This window comes from Lepidothrix coronata, unplaced genomic scaffold, assembly GCF_001604755.1.
Source record: "Lepidothrix coronata isolate B3197 unplaced genomic scaffold, Lepidothrix_coronata-1.0 Scaffold206, whole genome shotgun sequence".
Taxonomy (NCBI): domain Eukaryota; kingdom Metazoa; phylum Chordata; class Aves; order Passeriformes; family Pipridae; genus Lepidothrix; species Lepidothrix coronata.
The window spans coordinates 176,685-202,667 of NW_016690386.1; the positions used below are offsets into that span (position 1 = coordinate 176,685).

The 25,983-nt window shown below is 37.6% G+C and overlaps 1 long non-coding RNA gene across 2 annotated transcripts; it reads left to right on the forward strand.

Annotated features, from left to right (window-relative positions):
• Nucleotides 1–6,775: 6,775 nt before the first annotated feature.
• On the forward strand, nt 6,776–25,365 carry LOC108506134. Of its 2 annotated transcripts, XR_001877691.1 has the most exons (5): nt 6,776–6,872; nt 14,958–15,009; nt 21,430–21,530; nt 21,886–22,042; nt 25,285–25,365. It is a non-coding gene; the product is annotated as an uncharacterized LOC108506134 (long non-coding RNA). The 2 variants fall into 2 exon arrangements; XR_001877690.1 differs by lacking the exon at nt 25,285–25,365 and having other exon boundaries at nt 21,886–24,778.
• Nucleotides 25,366–25,983: the final 618 nt, after the last annotated feature.

A 25,983-nucleotide genomic window follows, 5' to 3' on the forward strand; every position in this document is an offset into this window, starting at 1 on the left:
ATAAAGGTCATTGACTCCAGAGAAAAAATAGTGAACAACATCTGTTTTCAGGAACATTGTGCAGTAGGAATAAGTGAAAAATAGATGGTTACTTCACATTTTCCAGTCCATAGGCTGAAATCATTATTTCAGCATAAAATCTAAAGAATCTGAAGACAGCAAATACAGGACTGTTTGGTGCCCTTCCTTGATGGTGGCAGTCCAAACTGAAATAAATCAGAGCTGTGAAATACCTGATCTTTGGTGAGAGAAGCAAAGAAAGGCATAGATTGTGGTGGCACTTAACACAGCAGAAAGAAGCAATCTCACAATAAATGGTGTTGATATCCAATTGATATAAAATGTTCAATTCTTGTGTTACCTGGGATATTTTGTGGAAACAAAATAGGCCTGTATGGAAAATAGACAAAAGAGAGATCAAAGAGGAAACAAAGTATTTCTGTTAAGGAGAACCATAGGTAAGGGTGATGAGAAGAGTTTGTGTCCTTTATAGATCTTGGACAAAAGATCTCACAGGCCACTTTCTAATATAATACTACAAACTAGACCAAGTTCAGAAATAAGTCTCAGTTAGAGAATATTTCTACTTTTTCAGTGTTGCATCTGGAAAAGCTCAATTCCAGAAGTAGAAAGCTTTAAGAAATTCTAACAGGAATAAATTCAACTTTCTTTCCTCTTAACTTTGTGTTGTTCTGTAATAAGGCCTTGCCATTCCTAATAACAGGCAATAAGCTCCGTATAGAGTTTGCAAGGCCTTGGGACAAATCTGTCAGGTCCACTCTTACTGACCTTTTCTTGACCTGCCTACAGCTTTGTTTTGCTTGGTTTAACTCCATTTTTTTTCTACTTGACCAGGTGTCTACTATGAATTTGGTTTTGTTCTCTTTATCTTTGTATGTTGTCACCTCTAACATAAAGAAGTAGCAAGTAATGTGGACATAGCAGAAGCTTTAGTATGATAGCAGAAGCTTTGAGAAGTGAGGCCAGAGGATATGTGGCATAGAAGACTGCAGGAATGGAAGGGTAAAAGAGGAGTACAATCTTGATGCAAGAGACCACATGCTTATAAACAACTCAACAACGGTCAGTTGAAGAAATGCATATCTGAAGCTGGACAAAATTGGTTTTACAGGTAACAAAAAAAAAAGGAAAAAATATCTATTACATAAAAGTTACTACATATAGTAAATGTGGATGCAACATGCAGATGCAGACTGATGAAGAAAAGGCTGCAAAAGCATGTTGCCAAATGTTTAAAAATTATCCCAAGTGAATCCGAATCCTAGAGTGAGGGGAAAGGAGAAACTATCAACACCATACGCCTCCTGATGAGACATCAGAGGTTGTTATCTCCTTTTAATAACACCACCTCCAGCACTATGGAGCTACCAACTTTGTAGCCCACTGGAGCAATGAAAGGATGAGTACAACTTCAGGAAAAGGATAAAAACTAAATGTGTGTATTTCAATTTTAACTCTATTGTTACTATTATTGATTTTTTTCTTTGTAGAAGTATTCTTAATTTGTTATTATATTTTTCTTTAACAACTAGATATAGATTAATATGACCATCGAATTAGATTTCAAATATACTAACAAGTCTTTTGGTTGTATATGCCATGAATTTCCTTCTGCCTAATGCATGAAATGTAAGAGGTTATGAGGCTCTATATTGCCTCTGATCCATAATTCCACCTAATCCAGCTTCCTTTCTCTAGCTTTAGTCATACAGGGAAGGTGGTGGGTGCTCTTAAGGATGCCCTTCTTAGTGTTAGAAGTAATAACAAGATATGTTTATTGGGATTCATCCTGACCTTAGTGGAATCATTTTTAAAGCTTTCTGGACTTCACTACTGACTTATGGTTGTAAATATGGAGACCAAGACTTTTGAACTTAGCTGTTTGAAGTTAGGTCATAACACAGCAATAATGAGGCACTGTGGTCAATATCCCTAAGACAAAGCATTTCCTTCAGGCATATGTAATAACTCTCTCAGGCACTGTTCTGCTGAATTCATCCCTTTATTTCCATCCTGTTTCCATTCTTCTATTCGCTATAGCTCCTCTTATCTACCATGCATATATACCCAAAACGTTTCTGTCCACCAGCTGTCATGTACCAACCCTGTACCATTTCAAACATTTCTAAACATAAAGTCAACTAAAAACTTACTCTCTATTTCTGTTGATGTTGAAAGTTGCCATTGCAATTTCCTTTTCACACTTTATCCTATTGGCAGGACCTTGACCTACAGGATTATCCCTGAGTCCTGCCTCACCTTTAGGCTCTGACTGCAGAACAGAATTTTTATTTTAAACACTCAGTCACCTCCCTTTTATCAAATCTGTGGGGAGGTTTGGCTTTCCTTTGCCTTCCCCATGATCCTACATCATTCATTTCTGCACCTGAATGTAGTGTTTCCAGAAAGGGCTGGAACTGCATCTTGAATTATCCTAGCTGTTTAAACTTCAGTTTCTTTCTGTCCATCTTCAGAAGTTCCTTTTTCAGATAATATCTTGAGAATCACTGATGCACTCCAGGTGATCATAAAACCTTTTGTCAGGCCTCATTTCATAGACTATTTTATTCTGACAGTTTGTCCCATGCTTAGACAAACTCCCCCTGTAAACAAGCCCTGTCTTGCCATGGCAATGTAGAAAAGCTGTCTAAATATAAAAATATGTGTTGGGAAAATATTACTTCCTGTGTTTAACCCTGCTTCTCTGAAGCTGGTTAAAACAGGGTCAGGGTTATATTCAGGCAAAATAGTGAGCTCCCTCAAAGTAGTGAGCTGGTGCTTGTGCTAAGAATTCCATATACACGTAAGAGAGATTAGCATCAATGTCTTTGTTAAAATTACATTTCTCTTCCTTTTTAGTGACTCTCTCCTTCCTCTCTCCAACCCAGCACTTAAAAACCCAAACAAAACCAAACAAAACCCACCCAATAACAACAATAAAAATCATTTGCACTGTCAGACCCATGTTGTTTACTGGCCTGGGTATTAGATTATGCTATCAAAAATAGCATTCACCATAAAAGGTTTGCACAACTCTGTGAAATTGTACTTTATTTCTGAAATATACACATGGTTATTTCTTGATTTCTCTCCTCAGCAGGATCTTGTTCATCATTTCCTTGAGGCTTTTTCACAAAAATCTAAGAATTGTCAGTTCTACATATGAGAGTCCTTTCCCTTTGAAAGCATACGCACATACCTGTGTCTACAGATGTGCACACATAAAGGTTTGGAATGGTTTTGTTTCTATAGCGATAATCAAAAGAGGCATTGTTTGTGCAGTGACCACTGTATTTTTCTGTTTAAGGAAAATGAACCTTTAAGATGTTGTGGTAATGGCTTGAATGGCTCAAAATGAAAGTGTTTTGGAACAGAGATGACAGTACACTGTTCTTGGAGTATAAAAACAAAAGAGCTGCTCAAACGCACTACCTTTCAAATTACTCTGACTGGCATTTTTATCTGAATAAATAAGCTTAAATTACTCTGGACTACAAATTCACAACTAGAAGACTAGTTGTTCATGAGACATCTTAAAATTAAAGAAAAATAAACCCTTCTCTCCTGTGGAAAACTCAGAGGCTTTATGAGGTGGTAAAGGAAGACCACAGAAAGGAATGCCAATAGGTTATGGGAGCAAGCAGGATTATCTTCTGGGATGTGCTCTTTAGACTGTGATAATATTTAAGTTCTCAGAAGCAGGTGTGATATTTGACACCTCTTTTCACACAAAACCTGGCCCTGAGTCACCCACAGGCACATGGCAGTAATAGATTTCAGCAGGTTCTACAGAACAGTATTGTAAAGGATAAAAAATGAGCTATATTATTCAGCTGATAAAGCCAACATATTTCGGAATGGAAATGGTACTATTTGCAAATAGCTTTTTTTGCTGCCCCTCCCTGCTCTGCAAACTGACACCCCATTATCAAGGATTTGAAAGTTTATGCCAAAGAAAAAGTATTGACCTTCAAGTTAATGCTATTAAAAATGTAATTTTATTCAAATGAATGGAATTGAAAAGGATCTCTGCATAAAGTGCAATACTGTCTTAATTAACAGTGCATTAATGTGCAGAAGCAGGTCAGACACATTAATGTATTTGCAGGAAAAGACTGCCCAGAAGTCACAAATCTTTAAAATATTAAATGATTTTAAACTCTGATGTTATGTAGAAGTCAGGCAATTTATGTACTAATATGCTTCAGCAAACAGAAGCAAAATCCAGCCACTCCACCTAAGTGTAAACCATGCAAAACTATCTTTTTTGACTTTTACTACTAGCCATAATTTCTTCTTTGCCCCTTCCCTTTTTATCAGGTTTTGATGGCACAGTCAGCACTATACTGGGTGCAGTATTAACATTTAATAATGAGAAGAGTTTACTATCCAGATTTCTGTACAAGAGACACCCTAACAACAGAGGGTTTGATTATATAAAACAATTGTCCTGTCCACTTTCTAATTTCAAAAACAAACAGACAATAACTTCTTACCACATAATACTGAATAGCTAAACTTAGTACAGTAAAAAATCTGCCATGCTGCAACTTGTGCAAAATACCCTTTGAAGAATACCAGAACAGTACACAGTATTCTCTCAAATTTGTGTCTAAGTCAAGTCACTTCCTTTCACTTGCTTATTTTTTTACATTAGCTTGATTTTGTTAAAAAAGTACAGTGGGCAGTTGTGTAGAGTTATTTGTCCATGAAAACATTTAAAATCTATATAGACTCATTGGTGCAGAATACATTTTTTTTCTGAAGACAGGCTGCATTGGCATTTGGCTGTATTAACAATACTTTTTTCCTTCAGAGCTCCCAATTTACAAAGTGAAGAAGGAACTGCCACCTATTGCATCACAAGATACAGGAAACCAATCTTGGAAATCACTCTTCTTCTTCCTATGAATCTCTTCCAAGGATTCATCATGACTCATGGCTCTGGTTTAAGTTTTTAAGTCAACAAAAGTGATTAAGGGACTGGAGCATTTATCTTACAAGGAAAGGCTGACACCTGTTCAGCCTTGAGATGACTGAGAGGGGACCTCATCAGTGTCTATAAGTATCTGAAGGGAGGGTGTCAGGAGGATGGAGCCAGGCTCCCTTGGTGGTGCCAAGTGATGGGACAAGAGGCAACAGGCAGAAACTGATGCATGGGAAATTCCACCTGAATATGAGGAAGAACTTCTTTACTGTGCACTGGAACAGATTGCCCAGAGAGGTTGTGGAGTCTGCCTCAGTGGAAGTATTCAAGAACAGACTGGACACATTCCTGTGCAATGTGCTCTGGGATGACTCTGCTTTGAGCAGGGAGGTTGAACCAGATGATCCACTGTGGTCCCTTCTAACCTGACCCATTCTGTGATTCTGTGAATCTGGGCTTTCAGTGTGTCAACAAGCAAGACTGAAGGAAGAATGTTACTAGAAAAGTGTTTAGTTCCATACTTTGTCTCTTCTAAGACAAAAGAGAAGCTAACATCTGGATCAGGAATCCAAACTACTGGTGATTTCATTCCTATTCTGCTCTGGCAACAGCTGCAATTCTGTGCTTTTTCATCTTGAGGGTTTGTGAGCAAGCTACAATTGAATCCTAGATTGTTAGTAAAAATGTCTATTCATAAATGTGCACCCTCAGTATTGTTAAACTGCCAATAGGTGTTTTATATTTCTACTTGGAATTTTATGTGTATTATAGAAATAGTACACTAATAGAAGATAAAAACACTACTGATGTATAGAGCTAATGATTCTAGTGAAATAAAAAAGTGTCTGAGAGCCATGGCTGATGTTTTAAAAAGGAGAATCTCTAAAAGATACAGAAAAAGCTGCAATATTGTGATACCTATGGTGGTATTTTTCCTTAGAATTGAGAATGTGGAACATAATCTTCTTTAAACCCAAAAACCTGCTATGCCAAATCTTTTTCTTTATTTAGTTCTGCATAAAATAAGGGTATAATTTACTCTGCAAACAGTCTGTGATGAGCAGACTGCTGAGTTAATACCTTTTGTTAGTGTCTGAAATGACAGTCAGTCAAAAGGAAGTGTCTATGGGGCAGAGGAAGTGAGGGGTGGAGTCAGAATATGCAACTAATTTATTATTCCAAGGATGTCAGACAGTCTCACAATATTTAGCACTAAATCTGGTTTTGATGGCATGTGATTTTTTTAAAGGAAACTTTCCAGGGAATTAAAATGTCCCCTTGTTTCCTGATAAGTGAAGATACTGATTTAGACAGACTTTCCTTATTTAAATATAATCTGTGCCTGAAATGTTAGTGATTAATGCTTTAAATAGTCAGCCAGTTGCAAAAGCAGTGAGTGCTTTGCTGATGATGTGCAAGGCAACAGCCCAGCTGCAGAGGGCAGAATACAGAGGATGACCACAACAAATCAACCTTCCTTTAGCAAGAAGCTGTGTTTTGAGCCAGATAAGGGAAGGGGCCAATAAGAAGCAGATCCTGTGAGGTGGGATAGTGCTTTTTATCACACCAGTGTCCTCCCTTACTGGGTGTAAAACTCCCCCACGGGTACAGTATCAAGACATTCACATTATTCATGGGGTATAACTGGCTCAATTGTAAAACTCCCCCCACCTCCAGTAAAAATATCGGGACATTCACACATAGGCCTGCTTCCCACCAGAGGACTGTGCACGATCCACAGTGTTACAACAGAAAGTGTTAAAGTCCGCCCCAAGCGGAGGTACCTGGGCATTCCCACCAAGCCCGAGTGTATATTAACCCATTGAACTTTGTGCTTCATGGGCTTCCCTCACCCCCAACAGATCAAGACTCTAACGGACATCTAAATTGCAACAATCAACTCTCATTGCTGGATACACAGAAGGTAATATCTTTCTACTCTTATCCTTTTTCTCTCACTCTCTTTCTTATAAATTCTTCCTCTCAAAATATATTCTAAACCAGACTAAAAAAATTTCAGTCAATGCCTTAGCAAGTCCCTTGTTGTGTCTGGATAAGTTAAAATTGTTTAAGTTCACGTTTGCTAAGTTAAAGTTTGTGAAGTGCCTTACTTTGTCTGGATGGGTTAAAGCTTGCTAAGTTAAAGTTTATAAAGTGCCTTATTTAGCCTGAATGTTGTTTTAAAATTTTCCAAGTACTTTATTCTACCTAAGTGTTCTAAAGTTTGCAAGTAGAAGTTTGTCGTTGAACCTCCCAAGAATTTTGTTGTTTCTCCCACATACCACCCAGAGTGAATCAAACAACCTTCCCCTAAACTCGCCAAGTGGACTAGGGCATAACAATCTGTTCCATGTGAGGTTTATTAGACTTTATGATTGTCTGGTATTACCTGAACAGCTGAAGCATTCTACAGAATAGGTTCTGGATGCTTCACATCTGAGGCTTAAAGAAGTTACTAAACCTTCATGACAACCATGAGCTTTGACCAATATTTCCCTGACACTGTGGTAGAGAAGTTAAACACCAATTATTTAGATATTTGTAGTTAATTCTGTTAAGTCAAGCTTTGTTTTGACTACAAATTTTGTAGTTAAAATATTTATTAAATAGACTCTTTTATTTTTTTAATTTAATTATATATGTAATTATATGCAGGACTAATTAGCAATAGCCCAGTTGTGCCTTAGGGCATACTTTCAAAAGACACCAGTACCAATAACAGGCCAAATTTTCAACAGAGCTGTGTTCTGATGTAGATGAAGATAAATTGAAGCAACAAACAACAAAAGGAGGGCAATGGAGAGCAGAAAGCAACAAGGGAAGAGGAAAAAGAGGAAGAAAGCACATCAGAGTCATACAAAATATTTTACAGAACAAATAGTATTTTATGAAAGCACTCTAAAAATATTTTACATCAATATAGTTGAAAATCTTTTTTAAAACACAAGTTGAATTACAGTAAGGGAAGTTGAACTACTCATTTCCCAACATATGGGTATAAAATATCAGACTTCAAACATTTTAAAGTTAGCAAGGATAATTGAAACAAATATAAAAATATATATGCAGAGGTGAACGCGAATTTTTATATTTAGCACTGAATCTTATTCATCTGAGGTCTCAGATTTAATATGTGCTCAAAAAGTCAGTATATTAACTAGAGAAAAACATGTGTATGAAAAAAGAATATACTATTTTTGTGACTGAATGTAGTAAGTAGGCTTGGGGTCCTTGGAATAATCGCACTAAAGAAAGAAAGAAAGAGAATTTACTTCCCAGTAGAGGAAGCTTTAAAAATGTTAGAAAACATATTTAAAAAATATTCAGTATGCTACCTGTAAACATTTGGGGACATTTTTAAAGTCATAAAGTACTCTTTGTCTAAGTTGGGAAGTTAAGCTGAAAGAAAAATTATTATTTAAAGATTGTACTAGTAAAACAGAAAGTCATCTGATAGAGAATTAAATATTTAGTTTAATTATACTCCACTTATCAGACTAGTCCTTATAGTTTTGACTACTGTATTGGAATTTGCTAGTATGCTTTCTTACTAAACTAATATTATTAGCATAAACGAGTTCAGTCTTGTTTCTAAAATACTACCAATTTTTTTTGATAAATTTCAATCTTCTGGTCAAGTCCTTGATCTTGAAAAGAGTAACCAGGCATTACTCCTTAATATATGCAAATGTAAGACATCTTAGAATATTATTTGGCTTAAAAATCTATTTGTGGGGAAATGGTAGTTGGTGCTCAATGAACAAATTAAGATTTCCCAAGTTAGCCCAGGAAATCTGTTAGAACTAATGATTAAAGGAAGTTGTATACTAATAGGTAACATAGTCATGAATGCTCTTGCAAAATACTAAGAAAATTGCTGCATATTTTTTTATACAATAATCTTAATCTTAACTGAATTAATGGAATTTACAACAGAAATTTGTTTAGTCATGGAGCAGCACTTGCTTTATTCAGGCTTGTAATTTTGTCCAGCATTACCACAGATTTCAATATAATGCAGAATCCCATAGATGAAACTATCCTAATGTTGTTCACTACTGTCATCTGATAGTTGTTTGGGTTTGTAGTACTACAGTAAAGTGCCCAATGGTGTAATTGTTGTAATATTGGCAGCGCGAGAGACAAATATTTACTACCTGGTCTGATCAATAATGTAACAGAGGGATGAGACAACTGATATCTCAGTGTGTTTTAGCTATCAGACATTCAAAGTGATCAATGGTAAACAAGAAGTAGGGTACTGTGATATCACCAATTACTCTGAAAAATCCAGTGCAGAAATTAGAAACTGTGCGGTGAAAGGAAGATACCAGTTTCCTGTGGACAGACCTTAAATTCGTGCTTTCTTCTGGCTTCTTCAATGAACTGTAAATTTATAAATTTAAATGAGTCTGAAAACAAGTGGTCTGGGTGTACTTTTCACTATTATTCACGTCTTTATGTGTCTTAGGTGGGAATCAATTTGTATAACAGATTTCTACATCATAGATATCTTATCAGGCTAGGCTGATAAATGGAGAGAAAAAAAAAACTAAAACACATTTAGGGGGCACCTCATCTGCTTTAGACTTTAGGATGAGATGAATGATACACAGAAAGTGTTTATTTTTCTCCAGCAACTACAAAAGGGAGTGAATTCAGATGTAGACACCTTCATTGTAGACATCGCATTTGGTTGGCTGAATTCCACTCTTTCCGTGTTTTATAAAAGGAAGGGAAAGACAACAGCAAAATCCTCCTCTTTTGTTTCACTGATGAGCACACATGAGGCACTATGTCACTAAGGAATTAGTCCTTTAGTAAAAGCAAAACATTAGCTTTCCATGTAAATCAAGCTTCAGTAAAAAGAGTGGATTATTGCTGAATATACTGAAAAATGATCAGGAGCACATACCACCCTGTACAGCAAGGACCTTGCTTTAATTGAATTGCAGAAAAGGTGTTACATGTGAAGATATTTTTGAAAGTGGGCTTCTCTGGCCATGTTTTTCTTCTATAGAGACTTACGCAAGAAAATTTTTCATCCATATCACCATGTGGTACAGGTGGGAAGAACATAATTTTTCTTTATTCACATGGAATCCCAGTTCATTGTCAGTATTATTCAGCCTCCTGAGTGTTTCTCTACTCAAAATGGCAAAACATTACAGTCTTTTGATATATTTTTTGTTTGACTATTGATACCACTACCAAAAATAAGGATTATGTCAAATTGAATTTATGCATATTCTGTGTTTTGGGTCATATTGTTCAAAAACCTATTCAGCCTGCTCAGGGATTTGCAGTCCAGGTCAGAAAATAAGCATTCTGAGTTTCTTATGTGTTCCTGTTCTGGCCATGGTTTCACATTTGGGAGAATTCAGTGGCTCTTGGTGCATGCTAGAGAGTAGCTTGGAGCCATTTGCAAACTCTTCTTAAGGCTGTATCTCCAGAACAGAACTGACATCTGTTTTATTTCCAAATTCCAACTGTAATCCTTCTATGGGTTCAGAAAATGACAGAAGAATCATGGAAATAGAAGTCATTCAAGGTCATTGTTCAGCCTGGAGAAGCGAAGGCTCCAGGGAGACCTTATAGCACCTTCCTCTATCTAAAGGGGACTACAGGAAGGCTGGAGAGGGACTTCTTATAAAGTGATGTAATGATAGGAGAATGGGTCATTTTCTTCTTTAAACTGGGAGTTGGTTTATTAGGAAGAAATTCTTTACTGGAAGGTGGTGGGACACTGGAACAGGTTGCACAGAGAAGTTGTGGATGCCTTATCCCTGGAAGAGTTCAAGGACAGGCTGGATAGGGCTCCAAGCAACCTGGTCTACTGGTAGCTGTCCCTGCCCATGGCAGGGGGACTGGATCTCTAGGGTCCTTCCAACCCAAACCATTTTATGATTTTATGATTAGCCTAAAAACCTACCACTTCTGGATTTTGAAATTTCATGAATTTCAATTTTCTGGAAGAATATTCTGGAGAATTATCAGTACATGATTGAGCCTTTCAGGGTGTAGAACTATGGTATTGTCTTGCGTTAAAATAAGGTGAAGTAGAGGAAGAGTCTCAGATGCCTAGACCCTTGGCAATCCAGGGTGTCTCAGAGGGCTTCACACATTGACAGTCTCACATGCTCCCACTGATCACCTCTAGTGATAAGGGGTGATCAAAATATAAAGCGGTGATAAAAGATTGTAGCCTTAGCTGCTTACTAGAGCTAGTTTTTTGATAGAATACTGTTAAATTAGAATAGGGCCTTGCTAGCTTATGCTACCTTACATACAGGACATGGTTAACTTTATAATGAGGATTCTAGCAGAAGCAAAAACCTTGGAGTTGTGATAAGGAGCTTTGAGAGAGACCTTGAAGATTGATAAAGGGGGGCTCCAAGAGAAAGAGATAAGAGATGAAACCAGTTTTGAGGTGAGTGGCCAGTACCAGCTCATCATTCTTTGCAAAGGTGAATAGTTCAGAGCCGAGGAAGGCTCTTACTTCATCCAAAAGACGCCCAAATGAAGACCCCCAAGTGGCATTCCGAGGCAGAGTTGTAGGAGTGGTGTATGTTAATGATTTCCCCTCCTAATTTTCAGGAATTTGCTGACACAGCTAATGCATATGTAACACTACTAATGTATATGTAACACAACTAATGCATATGTAACATTCTATCACATAAAAGAAGCTGAACAAAGGCAATAGGTGTGCATGTTTGGCGAAATTATTCCCCATGCACCCGGTGCTGTAAATAAACACACCTGCTTCAATACTCTTTGTGAGTTTTGGGGTTTGTTTCCACAAGTCACTAGTATTGATCCTGTGCTATGTAAAGGATGTATCTCAGGGACACACATAACAGAAATTTCTCAGCGACTTGTTCTGGGTCTGCCTTATTTATATCAGAGGCATGGAAACAGAGCACCAGAATTTGGCTTGCTATTTTTAAAATGCCCATAAATAAAAGCTAAATACTGTCATTTTTGTTATAAATTAGTGGACCTGAATCACAAAAACTCAGCCAGACTTTAAAACATCTATGTTCCTATCAATTTGAAGTCATGCTACTAAGTCACACTATTCAATGAAGTGTTCTGAGTTAATTAAAAGTGATGGGAAAGATTTTTTTTTTCTCCAATAATGTCATTCTCTCTTTCAGCCAACTAAACTCTAAATGCTTAACCGTGTATTTGACCTCCTACAATCTATCACTCAACTTGAAGAAATGCCATTTTTTCCCATCACTCAAGATTCTTGGACATATGGTGTCTCTTTCTGTAATTTCATTCGATCTTGATAAAAGCCAAACCATTAAAGCTTTTTTTTTTTTTCCAGGAAAAAATAGCCTGAAGGGAACGTTTGTTTGAATGATACAACAGTATCATCAAGTTACCAAAGGCTTAAATACTAGATACAAAACTGTGTCAGGTGGAGCTGACGATTTTAAGCGTACTCTTTTGATTTAAAACAAGCTTGAATGTTTTTTCCTTTTCCTGGCATATATTACAAGACATTGGCTCTAATTGTTTCTGCAGATGTGTTTGTTTTAGGACTAGATTTTTTTCCTCATAAATGGGTCTAGAACATAGTTTTGTCTTTGCCTTGAAAACAAAGTCTGCAGCTGACAAGATATCTTTTCCTGGTGATGTGACCTGAACCACACAGACATATTAGATTTCATTTTCAGCTAAAAATATTGTTCACAATCTATGAAATTCCATGTGTACATGATTTCGAAATTAGTATATCTGGTCTAGCTGAGATGGAGTTAATTTTCCTCATAGCAGCCCTCACAGTGCTGTGCTTGGTATTGGTAGCTAGAAAGGTGTTGATAACACACCAGTGTTTTGGCTACTGCTGGGCAGCACTGACACAACACCAGCACTGTCTCTCCAACATTACTCCCCAACCTCCCTTCCCTGCACAGTAGGCCGGGGATGAGCAAAATCTTGTAAGGGGACACAGCTGAAATAGCTGACCCCAACTGACTGAAGGGATTTTCCGTACCATATGATGTCTGCTCAAATATAAAAATTAAGAAAAGAGAAGTGGGGAGCATTTGTTATTTACAATGTTTGTCTCAGTCAACCACTACATGTGCTGAAGCCCTGCTTCCTGGGAAGTGCCCAGACATCACTTGCTGATAGGAAGTAGAGAATAAAATTTATTTTTTTTTCCTCCTTTTCTTGCATGGCAACCTTTCTCTTTTGCTTTAGTAAACTGCCTTATCTCAACCTATGCATTGTTTTCCATCTTATTTTCTCTCCCCTTTCCAGCTGAGAAGGGGAAGTAATAGAGCAGCTTGGTGGGCACCTGGTGCCCAGCCAGGGTCAATCCATCACAATGAGTAAGACCAGGCATATACTGCATATAGAGCATATACTGCTGACATGTCTTGGTGATACTATGAAGCCCTATGAGATGACTTCTTTTGACTTAGCATGATAGTTGTCATTTATGTCTTTAGTTTTTTTGGTGCAGCACTCATTTGAATCATTAGGTACCACTAGTGTGACAGAAGAATTCATGACTTTTGAAGGATTTGTTAGTCAGTTTAAATTACACCCCTATGTGTGATTTTTTTGGATGATTAATGTTACACTGTTTCATCTTCTAGTATTAAAAAGGAAAAAAAAAGAAAAAGCACCCCTAGACAATGTTCTAACTGTCCTTAACTAATCTTTAAATCCTTCAATGAGGTTGACCTAAATTACAAAGTCACTTGCTTGCTATGTTGTTGTGATATCCCATGGCTATAACAATACAACTGTCAATCTCAAAAGTGAAGTTTATGTATAGAAAACCAGGAACTGGGCCATGATTTTAGAACCTGCTTCCATGATGGATCAGAATGACCTCAAACTTCATCATTACTGTTAAATGTTAAACCTATTTTTTATCCTAACTTTATAGTAATAATGTAATAAAAAGCATCATGTAAATTGCTTCTCTGAGTATAAAGGGTGTAGGAAAAACTACAGACAGTTTTTTCTATATGTTTAATATGTAAGGTATGATATTACGATATGAATTGAATTTTGGCTAAAGTTTTTATTTTGGACAGCAGACAATGGATTATGTAATTAAATGCAGTGAAAGTATTGATGGAAAAGCAGGGTAGAGTCTGTGAAGGAATGCTGTAGTGTCCGTCAATTCTTTAAGAGAGCTAAGGAGTAGACTTGGAAAATCCACTCATTGCTTTAATCATTCCACCTGGCATCTGTCATGGGTCTTGTTTTAAAAGAAATGTGTATTCATGAGGATAGAGTTCCTTGTAAAACAGATTACCTCCGTGTTGTTCTGAATCATCTCTGTTTCAGGCTTAGCATCTATAACAAAACAAAAAAAAAAACCCAAAAAATAGTTGTAGGAATTTTAAAAAATACTATAAAGATACATTTACTGTTTTTCTGACAAGATAGAGATGTACACAGCCTTTGCAGTGTGCTAGCATCTAACATTATGAATTAGGGTGACCAATGGCTGCATTGCCCTTCAGGTTTTTTTTCAACACCCACCAAGAATAATCTTCTCCATAACTTAGGCACTGAAGTGAGACTGACAGGCCCATAGTTCCAGGGGAATCCTTCTTGCCCTTTTTTAAAACTGGGACAATGTTCTCCAGTTTCCAGTCAACTGGGACCTCTCTGGATTGCCAAGATAGTTTAAAAATCAGTGGAGGATGCATCCTGATGATATCAGCCAACTTTTTAAGCACTGAATCCCACAAAGCCCCATAGATTTCTAGGGATCTAGTTGGAGCAGCAGATCCTCACAAATTCAGGGTTAACTGGGAGTTTATCATTCTCACAGCCATGGCCTTCCAGCTCAGGGCATGGGACCCCCTTCATCTGTCATCAGTGTTGAAGACAGAGGCAAAGAAAGCATTAAATATCTCTGCCTTGTCTCTGTCCCTGTTTGTGAGGTGACCATCCTTATCCTGTAATTTCGGCACTGCCTTTTACCATTAATGCATTTTAAACCTCCTCTTTTTATTATCCCCCACAGTTCTTGCCAGCTTCAAATGAGCTTTGGCCACATGAATTTTCTTCCTACAGTGGTGAGTAGCATCTCTGTACTCCTCTCACATCACCTGACCATGCTTCCACTGGACATACATCTTCTATTTTTGCCTTATCTCCAAGATTCCTGCTCAGTCAGCCTGGCCTCCTGCCTCATCTGCTTCACTTCCAGCATTTAGGGATTGCCTGTTCATGGGCCCTTAGAAAGCAATACTTAAAAAGTGACCACCACTAATGGATCCCAGCACCTTGAAAAGCATTTTCCAAGCGGACTTTACCTACTAGTTGCCTGTGCAGCCTGAAGTCTACTGTCCTCATGTCCAGGGTTGAAATTTTGCTGGCACTTTTCCTCCCATCAACAGATTTTAAACTTGATTGCTTTATGGTCGCTGTGGCCAAGAAGACCACCAATCTCCATTTCACTCATGAGACCCTGTCTGTTAGCAAGCAACAAATCAAGGAGGGCTTCTTTTCTCGTTGGCTCTCGTAGTACATATACCATGAAGTTGTCATTGAGGTGTTTTAGGTATTTTCTGGATCTGTTTGTGCCAGCTGTGTGATGCACCCAGTTAATTTCTAGCAAGTTGTAGTTACCCATGAGGACAAGGGCAGATGATTAAGAGGTATCTCTTAGTTCCTTAGAATAAGTCATCGGTGTCATCGTCCTAGCTAGGCAGTCCATAGTAGACTCCCATGATGACATCTGCCCAGAGGCTCTCAACTGTGACATTGCCAACTCTAAGCTCCAGTCCTTCCGTTACGTAAAAAGCCACTCCCCGGCCTCACCTGCCCTGCCTATTCCTCCTGAAGAGCCTCTAACCATCCAACATGGCACTCCAGTCACAGGCACTCCATTCACTGCATGCATTGGTATAGAAACATTTCAGATGTGGTTCATTGTAGCCAACACCTCATGGACCAGATTGAGGGATCCCACTAGCATTCACTTCCTCCAGTTTTCGTGCACCATCCTACTGCCTTTCACTGGAAAGCCTGGTTTGGTCCCTTTATCCTTAAAAACTAGTTTAAAACTCTGTTAAATTTTATGGGAAAGTCTGGTTTGTTTTGCAAAGGTAACATCCCTCAATACATGTCCATGTTTCAAGGAGATTCTATTTGTCATATCACACCTGCATGTTCACTGAAAGGGCTATGTACTACTGTCCTGAAACCTTTCCAAAAACTTGTCAGTATGAAAGAGTTACTTAGCATCACAAAATGTCCTAAGTTTATTAAAAACAGTAAGAAGGCTGCTGTCTGTCTTCCTGGAGCCAAAGGACAGATCCTACAAAACCAAATTCTTTCCCTGAAATAAGGACAGGAATTTTATGAAAATGCATCTTTTTTCATTGGCACAAAAAGCTTGTTTCAGGGTGAGAGGTTACAGGAAATGTCTTGGTCTTCTATCTTAGAGATACAAAGAAAATGGATGGGAAGTCTCAGATGGAAGGCTGAGTGAGACCAATTGGCAGCTGAGTGTGACCCAGCAGTGGCTGCTGTGATGCCAGGACAGAAGCATAAGGACTTTGCCTAAGAGGGATGTGCAGCTTCTCAGAGAAGACCTTCCCTAGCTTGGCATCTGTGGCCTGTAGTCCCTGTTCAGAAGGGAAAAATGAATAGTTTTATGATGGGCTGGAGTTTTTGTGTGACTTACTTAGATCTGTCGGGGAAATTCCTCGGCAAGAGTTAGGGAGCCAGCTGATGCTCTGTTAGTCAGATGGAGAACATCTCCTGAAAAAGACTGTCGATGGTACTTGTCTGCATCTCAAAATATCTGGGAAAAGCAGATTCAGCCAGTCGAAAAAAAAAGGACTGAGAACTGTGGAGGATTTAAGGGAGCAGTGTCTCTATTCTCATGTAATGCTGAATTGCCAGAATAAAACTTGATTTTCATCATATTTTACAATGCACTGATTGTACGGAATCTATCAATGCAACAATAAGTTATGCCTTCACCATGATTATAGTACATCTTGTATAAGTGACTAAATGAGAGGCTCAAATTGCTGTGGCATAGGGATTTATATTACAATAGATATTTTTGCATAAATCTATGGTGATGCTTCAGCTTTCCCTGACATCCACATCTTCAGAATATCCTGTCAAAGGACTCTGAATTAATACTGCCACTAGAGGAGGCTGGCAAAAATAGACAAGCCTTTAGTCCTCAGAGGAGGTAAAAGAAAAATGGAGAACCTGGTTAGTGCATTTAAAATTTAGAATTTTTTATGTATAAGAGAAAAAAGGAGAAAGGAGAAAGATTAGAAGTCAGTGTACTCATAGACATGTTTCCTCTCAGGAATGCATTTTCTTTGCTGTTTACTGTCTGTTTTCAAAACAGCAAGGCACCTAAACACTCAAAAATTATGATTTTAAAGGCAATCCTTCTCCAAATATTTTCCAGTAGAAAAGATACTTTTCTGAACTTCTCCATATAGATGGAAGGACAGTCTGAGACATGAAAATTTGTAAATACTTATCACACTTCCTGAACTATATCTAAGCTCCCCACTATTGAGTTATTAGTGCAGTAGGGAACATTTAAATGCAATTAAGGAAATGAGAAATCTGTCAGGATTATTAGTGCAGCATCTTGTAATACAGGCATGCTTGCAGCTAATGAGGACAGCTGCCAAGCCAAAAATATCAATTATGTCTGAATGACAATGGATTTGATTACACTCCTTTCTCACTTTTTCATTATAAAAAAAAGAATATGACAATTCTGGGTGAACACTCTAATGTTTGAGCCCTAGTAGAAGCAAAGAGGAGGAGAAAGAGGGAAAGGGAAGGGGAAGGGAAGGGTGGGGAGATTTGTTCTTATAGTACTGTGGTTAGAGCAATCATGTGGGAAGTTGAATCACTATATTTGGTTCCTATTCCCCATGAGATTTTAACATTCACATCCCACGACTGGCAGTTACATCCAGCAAAAAATTGCTTTATGTATTGAATATTTAAGATACAAGGTAGGAATGGGGGACACACACACCACTTTCTAAGATGGAAGCTTGGCCTGAAATAAGTCCTGTAGTGTCCTGTCTTTGGGGATCGTGTATCAACCAGCACCTATGGTGTTGCTTGCAACAGGCACCTCTCCAATTGGAGCTTTGGCAGTTCTAAAATATTTAAATATTAATTGATCTAGAAAGTAAGAAACAGAAGCTCCCAAAGTAGTGGTAAGGGACTCACCTGAAAGAAAGGATGCAGATTTACCAGAAAGGGTGCCACGGTCTAGTAACCATGGTGTTAGTGGATCAAGGGTTGGACTTGATGATCTCGGAGGTCCTTTCCAGCTCTGCTGATTCTATGATTTTAAAAAGGTGGGGAAATAAGCAACACAGTGTCTGCCCTTCTCAGGAAAGAGGAAACATGAGCTCCTGGTGTGCTGGAAGAGGTTGGCCACATATGTAAGCAACAGAATGTAGACCTTCTTTTCAGCTTTTGGAGATGAATATACACATTTCTCAGATCTCTTTCTTTGACTTTGTACTGAAATAAAAAGTGGGTACAGCAAATCCAGGCTACATCCATATAGGGAGCAGCAGTCACTTGAGCATAGTTGATCAACTACTTCAAAGCTTTACACCATGTCTGTTCTGCTGACAGTTGGCTACTGACAATAGTAATAGCTGGCAGGATCTGACTGTTCAGAATTACTGGCACCTCACCAAGAAATGGAAAGACTGCTTAGAGTGGATTTGGATATATTGTAGATGAAGTGGAATATATCATGCTTTAAAGTCAAGGGCAACTGTTCTTTCTGCGAAGGGGCTAGATGAGGCAAGAAGGACTTATACAATCTCTTGAAATTATAAACATTCACTGCTAATAAGAAAAAAAAGCCAAGAAGCAGTGTAACTTGAGATTAGCCAGGCAGCAATTATCCCAGCAATAATATGGTATATGTTTCTTCTTTACTGCTCTTGTGTAGATTACAAATGGTTTTTAAAGCAGAGCCGGATAAGCCTGGGAATATTGTACTTAGTTTAGGAGCCAGCAGGAAAATCTACAGAGACTTCAAATCTCACTGAGGCCCTTGCTCAGCCTTATAGACAGGAAACAATAGCAACAAAACATTAAAAGCTTAAGAAGAAAGAAATAAAACCTTAAAAAAGTCACGCTGGACTTTCTCTGTAGAGCTTTCTTATTAAGTGTACTGGATCCTTCATTTCTGTGTCCACACTCTAATGACCTAACAACCTGCTTCTTCTGCATTGTCTTTTACTGTATTTATATAATTACTCAAATAAACAAACCCCAGAAAGCTGAGAGTTCGTCTCCTTCAACAGCATATTCACCAAAAAAATTCAATGGGGAAAAAAAAAGATGTAATTCCTTTGTCTGTGTGTGTGTGATCTTCATCTAAAATCTTTTATTTCTCCCTGGTGTTAACATTAGAGCAAAGGGCTATCCAGAATAGTCTATTACTGTCTTCCCTTTCTCTTTTCCTTTGCTTTATCACCAAAGTGCTCTAATATTCACTGCAATCTAGGTACCATGTCAATTTATTTTTGTCCTGTCTGTCTTTACTGGTGAAGAAGTGTTTCTGAACTCACTTAGTTTCCCCTGTTGACAAAACCACAATTTATCTTCCTTCCAGGCTGGAAAAAAAAAAATAATTCATTGATAAACCTTGGAAAATCTGAAACAATGCATTTTTACAAGTTTGGTTTTGAGAATTCTAATCCCAGTAAAAATTTTAATCTAAAAGTCATCATATTGCATTGAAATACACACCATTTTTTTTTTCTGAAGAAAATTATTAATCTAAGCAATATTTCATTTTCTTTTCTGCCTGTAAGCTCTGGAGTTTAAAGGCTGTGAAATTTTGAATGGGTTTGCATTTGGCTGCAAATATTTTGACAATTTTCTGGTATCATACTTGGTAGAAATCACAACACCTAAATCTGTAATCAATGAAAAGTGCTGAAAACACAACAAAATGAGCAAAAGTCAACAGATGCCGAATACAGATGGAAAGGAGTTGGCACAATGCCTAACACCTTGTACCTAAAATTGACTAGCTATTTTGTCTTTATTTCCTTGTTTTCCTTTTAACAAGATTGTTCTTCCAGCTTTGTAAATCACATATAAGCAAAGGTTATATGCCATCCAGGTCCCTCACAGTTGAGGGCTCAGCTGCTTCCCTGGGGCTTGGGCAGGGGGGCCATGCCCACCTCAGGGCTGTGCCAGCAGCCTCCCAAGCTGCCATGGGACATCCCACAAGGGCCAGGGTGCTGCCATTGTTCCTCTGTTGGTTTGTCGGTCTCTGCATTTCACTGCTTAGCAAATTAGCATAGCCTGCCACAATTTTCAGTTTTGCATTGATACACCAGCCTACAAGGAGTGGTAAATGAGGATTCCAAGACTTGGATATGAGCTGTTGGAATGAACAAGATTATCAGCCATGGAGCCAAAGCAAAGAGACATGTCTCTTCTCTTACCTAACATATGTGGTTAATACTTTTCAGCCCTTTGAAGAGCTTATTCCTTGCTACTCTGCAAGGACTAAAAATTGGTTGACTTTTCAGTATTTTTTAGATCTATGAGGAGGTACCTGTCTGGAAAGCTTAATAGCAATAAGGGGCTGAGTGAGGGCTCTGAGTTTCTTCCCAGGAGCCAGAATAATAATCTGTCCTCCCTTGTGCAGCCTTTCTTAGAAATGTTATAGAACCACAAGGGTCATCTTGTCTCTTAAATACTGGATCCTACGGGCATCAGACCTACGTCCAGTCTCTAATGTTAGTTATCAAAAATATTTTTCTTTTGCTTTCAAAATACTAACAAGAATAATATCCATAATATAAAAAAACAGCTTTGGTGTCCTTTAATTCCCTCGTTAAAGGAACACGTCACATATTAAAAGTTAAAACTGTGGGAGATAAACCACCTCACAATAGTATATAACCTAGAAACAAAAACAAAAATGAGGAAGACACTAAAGGATGTTCAGTAGAACAACACACCTGCCACTCAGACAAGCATCTGGGATCCGATTTCTATATTTTGCAGTAAGACCACTGAAGTCTTAGTTGATTACTTTCCTTCCAAACCGATGTTTAGTGAATTATAAAATGTAGACTAATTTCACGTGTTCTGTGATGGTCTCTACTTTCTTTTCCATCCTGATAGAAAGGCTCATAAGTTCGAATATTTGGTTTTCTGTTTCTCAAAAGTAGTGTATCCAGAGGAGATAAAAAAAAAAGAAATGAGGTTCATAAAGTAATCTCTGAAATCTAATTGCCAGTGTCAGCTACAATAAAAATGTCTCCATTACTGCCCAAAAACCAGAATGGGGAAGAGGCTCTTAAGCAATTGAATTATATTGACACATGAAGCCACCAAAAGCAGTAACTAATTAGCTTAGTAGTATTGCTGTAATGTATTACAGTGTTCTCCCATAATTTAGACAGCTTTGAGCTTTTAAAGATACTTGAACATTTGCTATTTTGTAGATTTGAAGTCAATGGGATGACCATGACTTACTGAAAACAGCATTTTGCCAATGTTGATGCTTTTGAAAATCTCATCTTTAAAGCTCTGTGGAAGTAATTGGGTATGGAAGTATGTTGGCATGGACTGAGGAAGGAAACTTAATTGCTTTTTAACACCATCTAACGGGCTATAATGGACTAGACTTAATTATAATCTCTAATTATAATTAGAGAACTAGAACAAAAAGGAACCGTCTGACTTTTAAGAAAACAGGTATTCATAGAAAACAAACAAACAAAAAATCCAAAATAATGTCAATAACTCTTCAGCAGGGACCTCTGGGTACTTAAGAAGCCCTAAGCTTCTACACGAAAATGTTTGTTGCACAATGTCACCTTTCTGCCAACATCCAGTACAGAACAGGGATGAAGCTTATGATTTATAGGACATAAAAACACCACTCTCTATATTTTCAGGCAGTAAAGCTGTTATGATCAGAAACTGCAACACCAGAATGACTGGAAATATGGTCAGGATGCATACTTCTGCTTTGCAGTTGGAATTGTAGCATTCTTGAAAGATTTCATGAAGTCTGAATATTCATTTCTTTTGGGAGAAGCTAAGGATCTTCTGGTAGAGCAAATTTTTCTGTTGTTTGGACCAAAGCAAAATAGGACCTGGAAAATCAGAGAATTATAGCTTCTTTTTTTTTTTTAATTGGTTTCTTCATTTGTTTGGATGGTTTTGTGCAATGATTAGAGACTAAATGTTTTATTTAAGCTGCTTTGATTTCCTCTAATATCATTGCCAACTTGAGCACAAGATGATACATGAAATCAAAAATTCCTTTCTGAAAATGTTATACTACGCCGTTTACCAAATCAAGCACTTCAGTTCTCATTAGCTCTAGAATAAAATATTCTGGGGTTTAGGCAAAAAGCATCTATCCTATTATGGATATGCCATTTTCTGTAAAATTGTATTTCAACTGGTACCTGGAATATGGCTAACCTACCTGCTTTTGGCTTGAAAATAAAAAACAAATCTTCATTTTACCATTTTATCTTCCCTAATTTGTACCATATAAATATGGTTTGTCTTGTACTATTTAGCTAAATTAGCAAATAACCAGACCAATAAGAAACAAATAACTGTTTTCCCACTGGATTTCTCACTGCCCTTCCAGCCACTGAGCCTTACTTGTTCTTGGCAATTCTGCAATTATGCAGCTTTAAGTGAAAGATACACAACATGCACCCCCTTCCATCTTATGTCTTGCTCCAGTATGTCCCCAATTTACATTTTTTCTTTCTATTTACTGAGAATATTACACCTTTCCCATTGTAAGTAAATGCCCAACTGACTGAAAAAAAATGTTAAAATAGCAGTGGGGCAAGAGAGAGGCCAAAGAAAATGGCATCAATCCTACTGGAATAGGATATGTAATCTCTCACTTTTTATACTTTGTGAGGTTAGGTTTCCCATTGTAATACAGTAACACACAATTTCTTTGATATTTTTGTACCTTCAGCATGGCCATTTACAATAGAATAATTTTTGACTGGGATCTACAAAATCTGACTGACACAGTCCATTACTGTGCATGTCTTTGTTACTTATTCCAGCAGGGACATGGATGAATTATCATGGAATCATAGAATGATTTGAGTTGGAAGGGACATTAAAGATCCTCTAGTTCCAATGCCCTGCCACAGGCAGGAACATATTCCACTAGATCAGGTTGTTCAGTGCACCATCCAACCTGAACTTGGACACTGACAGAGATGGGGCATGCACAACTTGTCTGGACAACCTGTTCCAGTGCCTCGCCACCCTCACAATAAATAATGATTATATTAATAAAAAGAATAATCATTATCATAACCATCATCCTAATATGCAATCTAAATCTCCCTTTTTTCAGTTTAAAGCCATTCTCCCTTGTCCTATCACTAATTCCCTTGTAAAAACTCCCTCTCAAACTCCCTTGTAGGCCTCCTTTGGGTACTGGAAAGTGCTGTATGGTCTTCCTGGAGCCTTCCCTTTTCCAGGCTGATCAACTCAATTCTCTCAGCTTAAATTCACAACAGAGATTCTCATGTCCTCTGATCATCTATATGGCCTTCCTATGGACTCATTCTAACAAGTTGATGTCCTTCTTATGTTGGAGGCAAGTATTCCAGTCTGGGTGCGGAATTCTCTGAGAGGGTTCAAAGTGGGATTTTGATGCACAGAATGGTCTTACAGGGTCCTGCTGTGGTCACCTTTATAAAACAATAACAATAATACACACTTTCTCCTGAATGAAAAACTTTCCCATTATCCCTGCCTGAACATGTCTATTAAAAGCTCATATTCTTCCTGTACAGTTAAAGTTGTTTACTGGCTATTCTCATCTAACAAATCTGTAAATGTTTCTACAAACTTGCACTTATCATGTAGGTTAGATTCTTTTACTTTTGTTTTTGGTGCTTTAAGATGTCATATTACTCATGAACTTATGATGCATAAGTGTTCTTTCTGCACAACACCCACATAACACATTTTAATTACAACACATACACCCTCTCTTTTTGTTCATATTTTCATTATCTCTTTGTTTGTTATTATGGAAATAGTTGTGTTACTGGCATATTACTGACACCATCAAAAGGCAGAATTCAATTTATTTGTCTCACGTTTCGAAATGCAGCAAGCTTACTAATTATCACCCTTTTTTTCCATCTGTAACTGCAGTCAATCTCGTTGAAGTGGTCTATATGTTCTCACCTGCTTTACAGCGAGACCAAATAAAAGTAAACTCAAAGGAAAAAAGCCACTTTTCAAAATTTTATTCTAGCTTGTTTGCTGAAACCTCCAGGAAAATTGTCAAGAGATTTTCAGTATAAATGTTTATGTTACAAACTGATTCAGATCCTTTTCCTTTTGCTATTCTATCCCTTCTCCTAATTTTGTTTTAAATGATTAGTGGCTTGTAGTGGTTGACACCACTATTTGGGGTCATACTAGTAAATGATATTATGTCATCATTCTGACAAGGCATTTAATATCTCTCTTTATTAATCATCTTACACCTTTTAAATATTTCATTACTGCATTTTTCATACACTGTATGAGGTTTTTTCACCAAATAAGAGACAATACTTGGTCATTTCTCCCGTGGCCTAGAGTGGAGACAGTATTTTCATCTCTTATTATAATGTGAAATGTGTAATGTAACTCATGGAATCAATAAAAATATTCAATACATGAATCAAAAATCAAGTTATTTCAGTTAAGAGTAAGAATCCCTAAAAGCTGCGTAGTCATATCGCCAACAGTATTTATTGAGATAGTATATCGTAAAATGAATTCTATTGAGAGCAAGACATTTAAAATGGAGTTACTTATTGATCCTAAAAGAATGAATCTTCTGCTAAATGGTTCTGGCTTTCATTTTTAATTTCTTGCTCTGTATTCCCTAATGTGTCAAAGAGACAAACCCAGCAGTGCATATTCCCTGTCCAACCTGTTGACGTGTTTACCGTTAACATTTATGGCAATGGCTAAAAATTCTAAAAGATTGCAGCCTAAAGTTTTCTATGTCTATCCTTCCACTAACGCACCAAATAGACCTCCCAGACTACAAAATGAGCAAAGTTTAATTCCGGAAAATGTTTCTAGCACCTCTAAGAACGGAGCCATTCTGCCTTGAATTTTTAGCCAGAATTGAAGCATACAAAGAACATCCAGGTGATCTAGCTTGAGCTCTATCAAGACCACTATAATTCACCCAAGAGTGAAGTTGCAATATCATGTACTTTTGATATACTACAAAATCCTATTTGGATGCAGCCTTAGTCATATTTTATGTCTCTACATTTATGCTGAATTAGAAATCTAATGTCCAGTGACAGACAGACCTGCTTCCTCTGGCAACTCCAAAACCGATGATTCTGATACATCTCACATAGTGCTTGGACATCTGCATAAAGTCTGTATATTTGGCAGCTCCATCACAGGACAGAGACGGTAATGGAGAACAGGTGAGCTTCGTGAATGAATCCCTGTGTACAATAATTGTCCCAGTTCCCTCTTCAGTCCCTGACAGCTTCCATTGAGTCATTATACTCAATTTTTTTATGCTGTGTTAGGCCCTCTAGAAGTGCCTACCTGTCTCTACTTATTATCAATCAAGATGACAGCTTGGGCTTGATCCCTGACTTCTAGATGATTGGGTTTGATCGGACGATTTTGCCTTTCTAAGTTCTACTTCATCTTCCCCCTTTATTTAAACTAAAAGTTTTCATTAGTCGTTCTTGCCATAGAAATATATAAAGTGATCATGTTGGGGTGTCTAAGCTCTTCTATGAATTTCTGCTTTCCAAGAAAGACTTATCGTCTTGCTCCAACTCCTGTTCTCCATTTCCCAGTACATTTTCTTGGAGATTGCTCAATTAAAATGTCATTAAAATGGCTAGATTTAATTTGTGACTCAGAACATTTTGAAAATAATAATATTTTTTCTAGTTACCAGCCCACTGGCTCCTGTATTTATATGGAAATGTACCAGAAACTATTGCATGTCTGCCAAA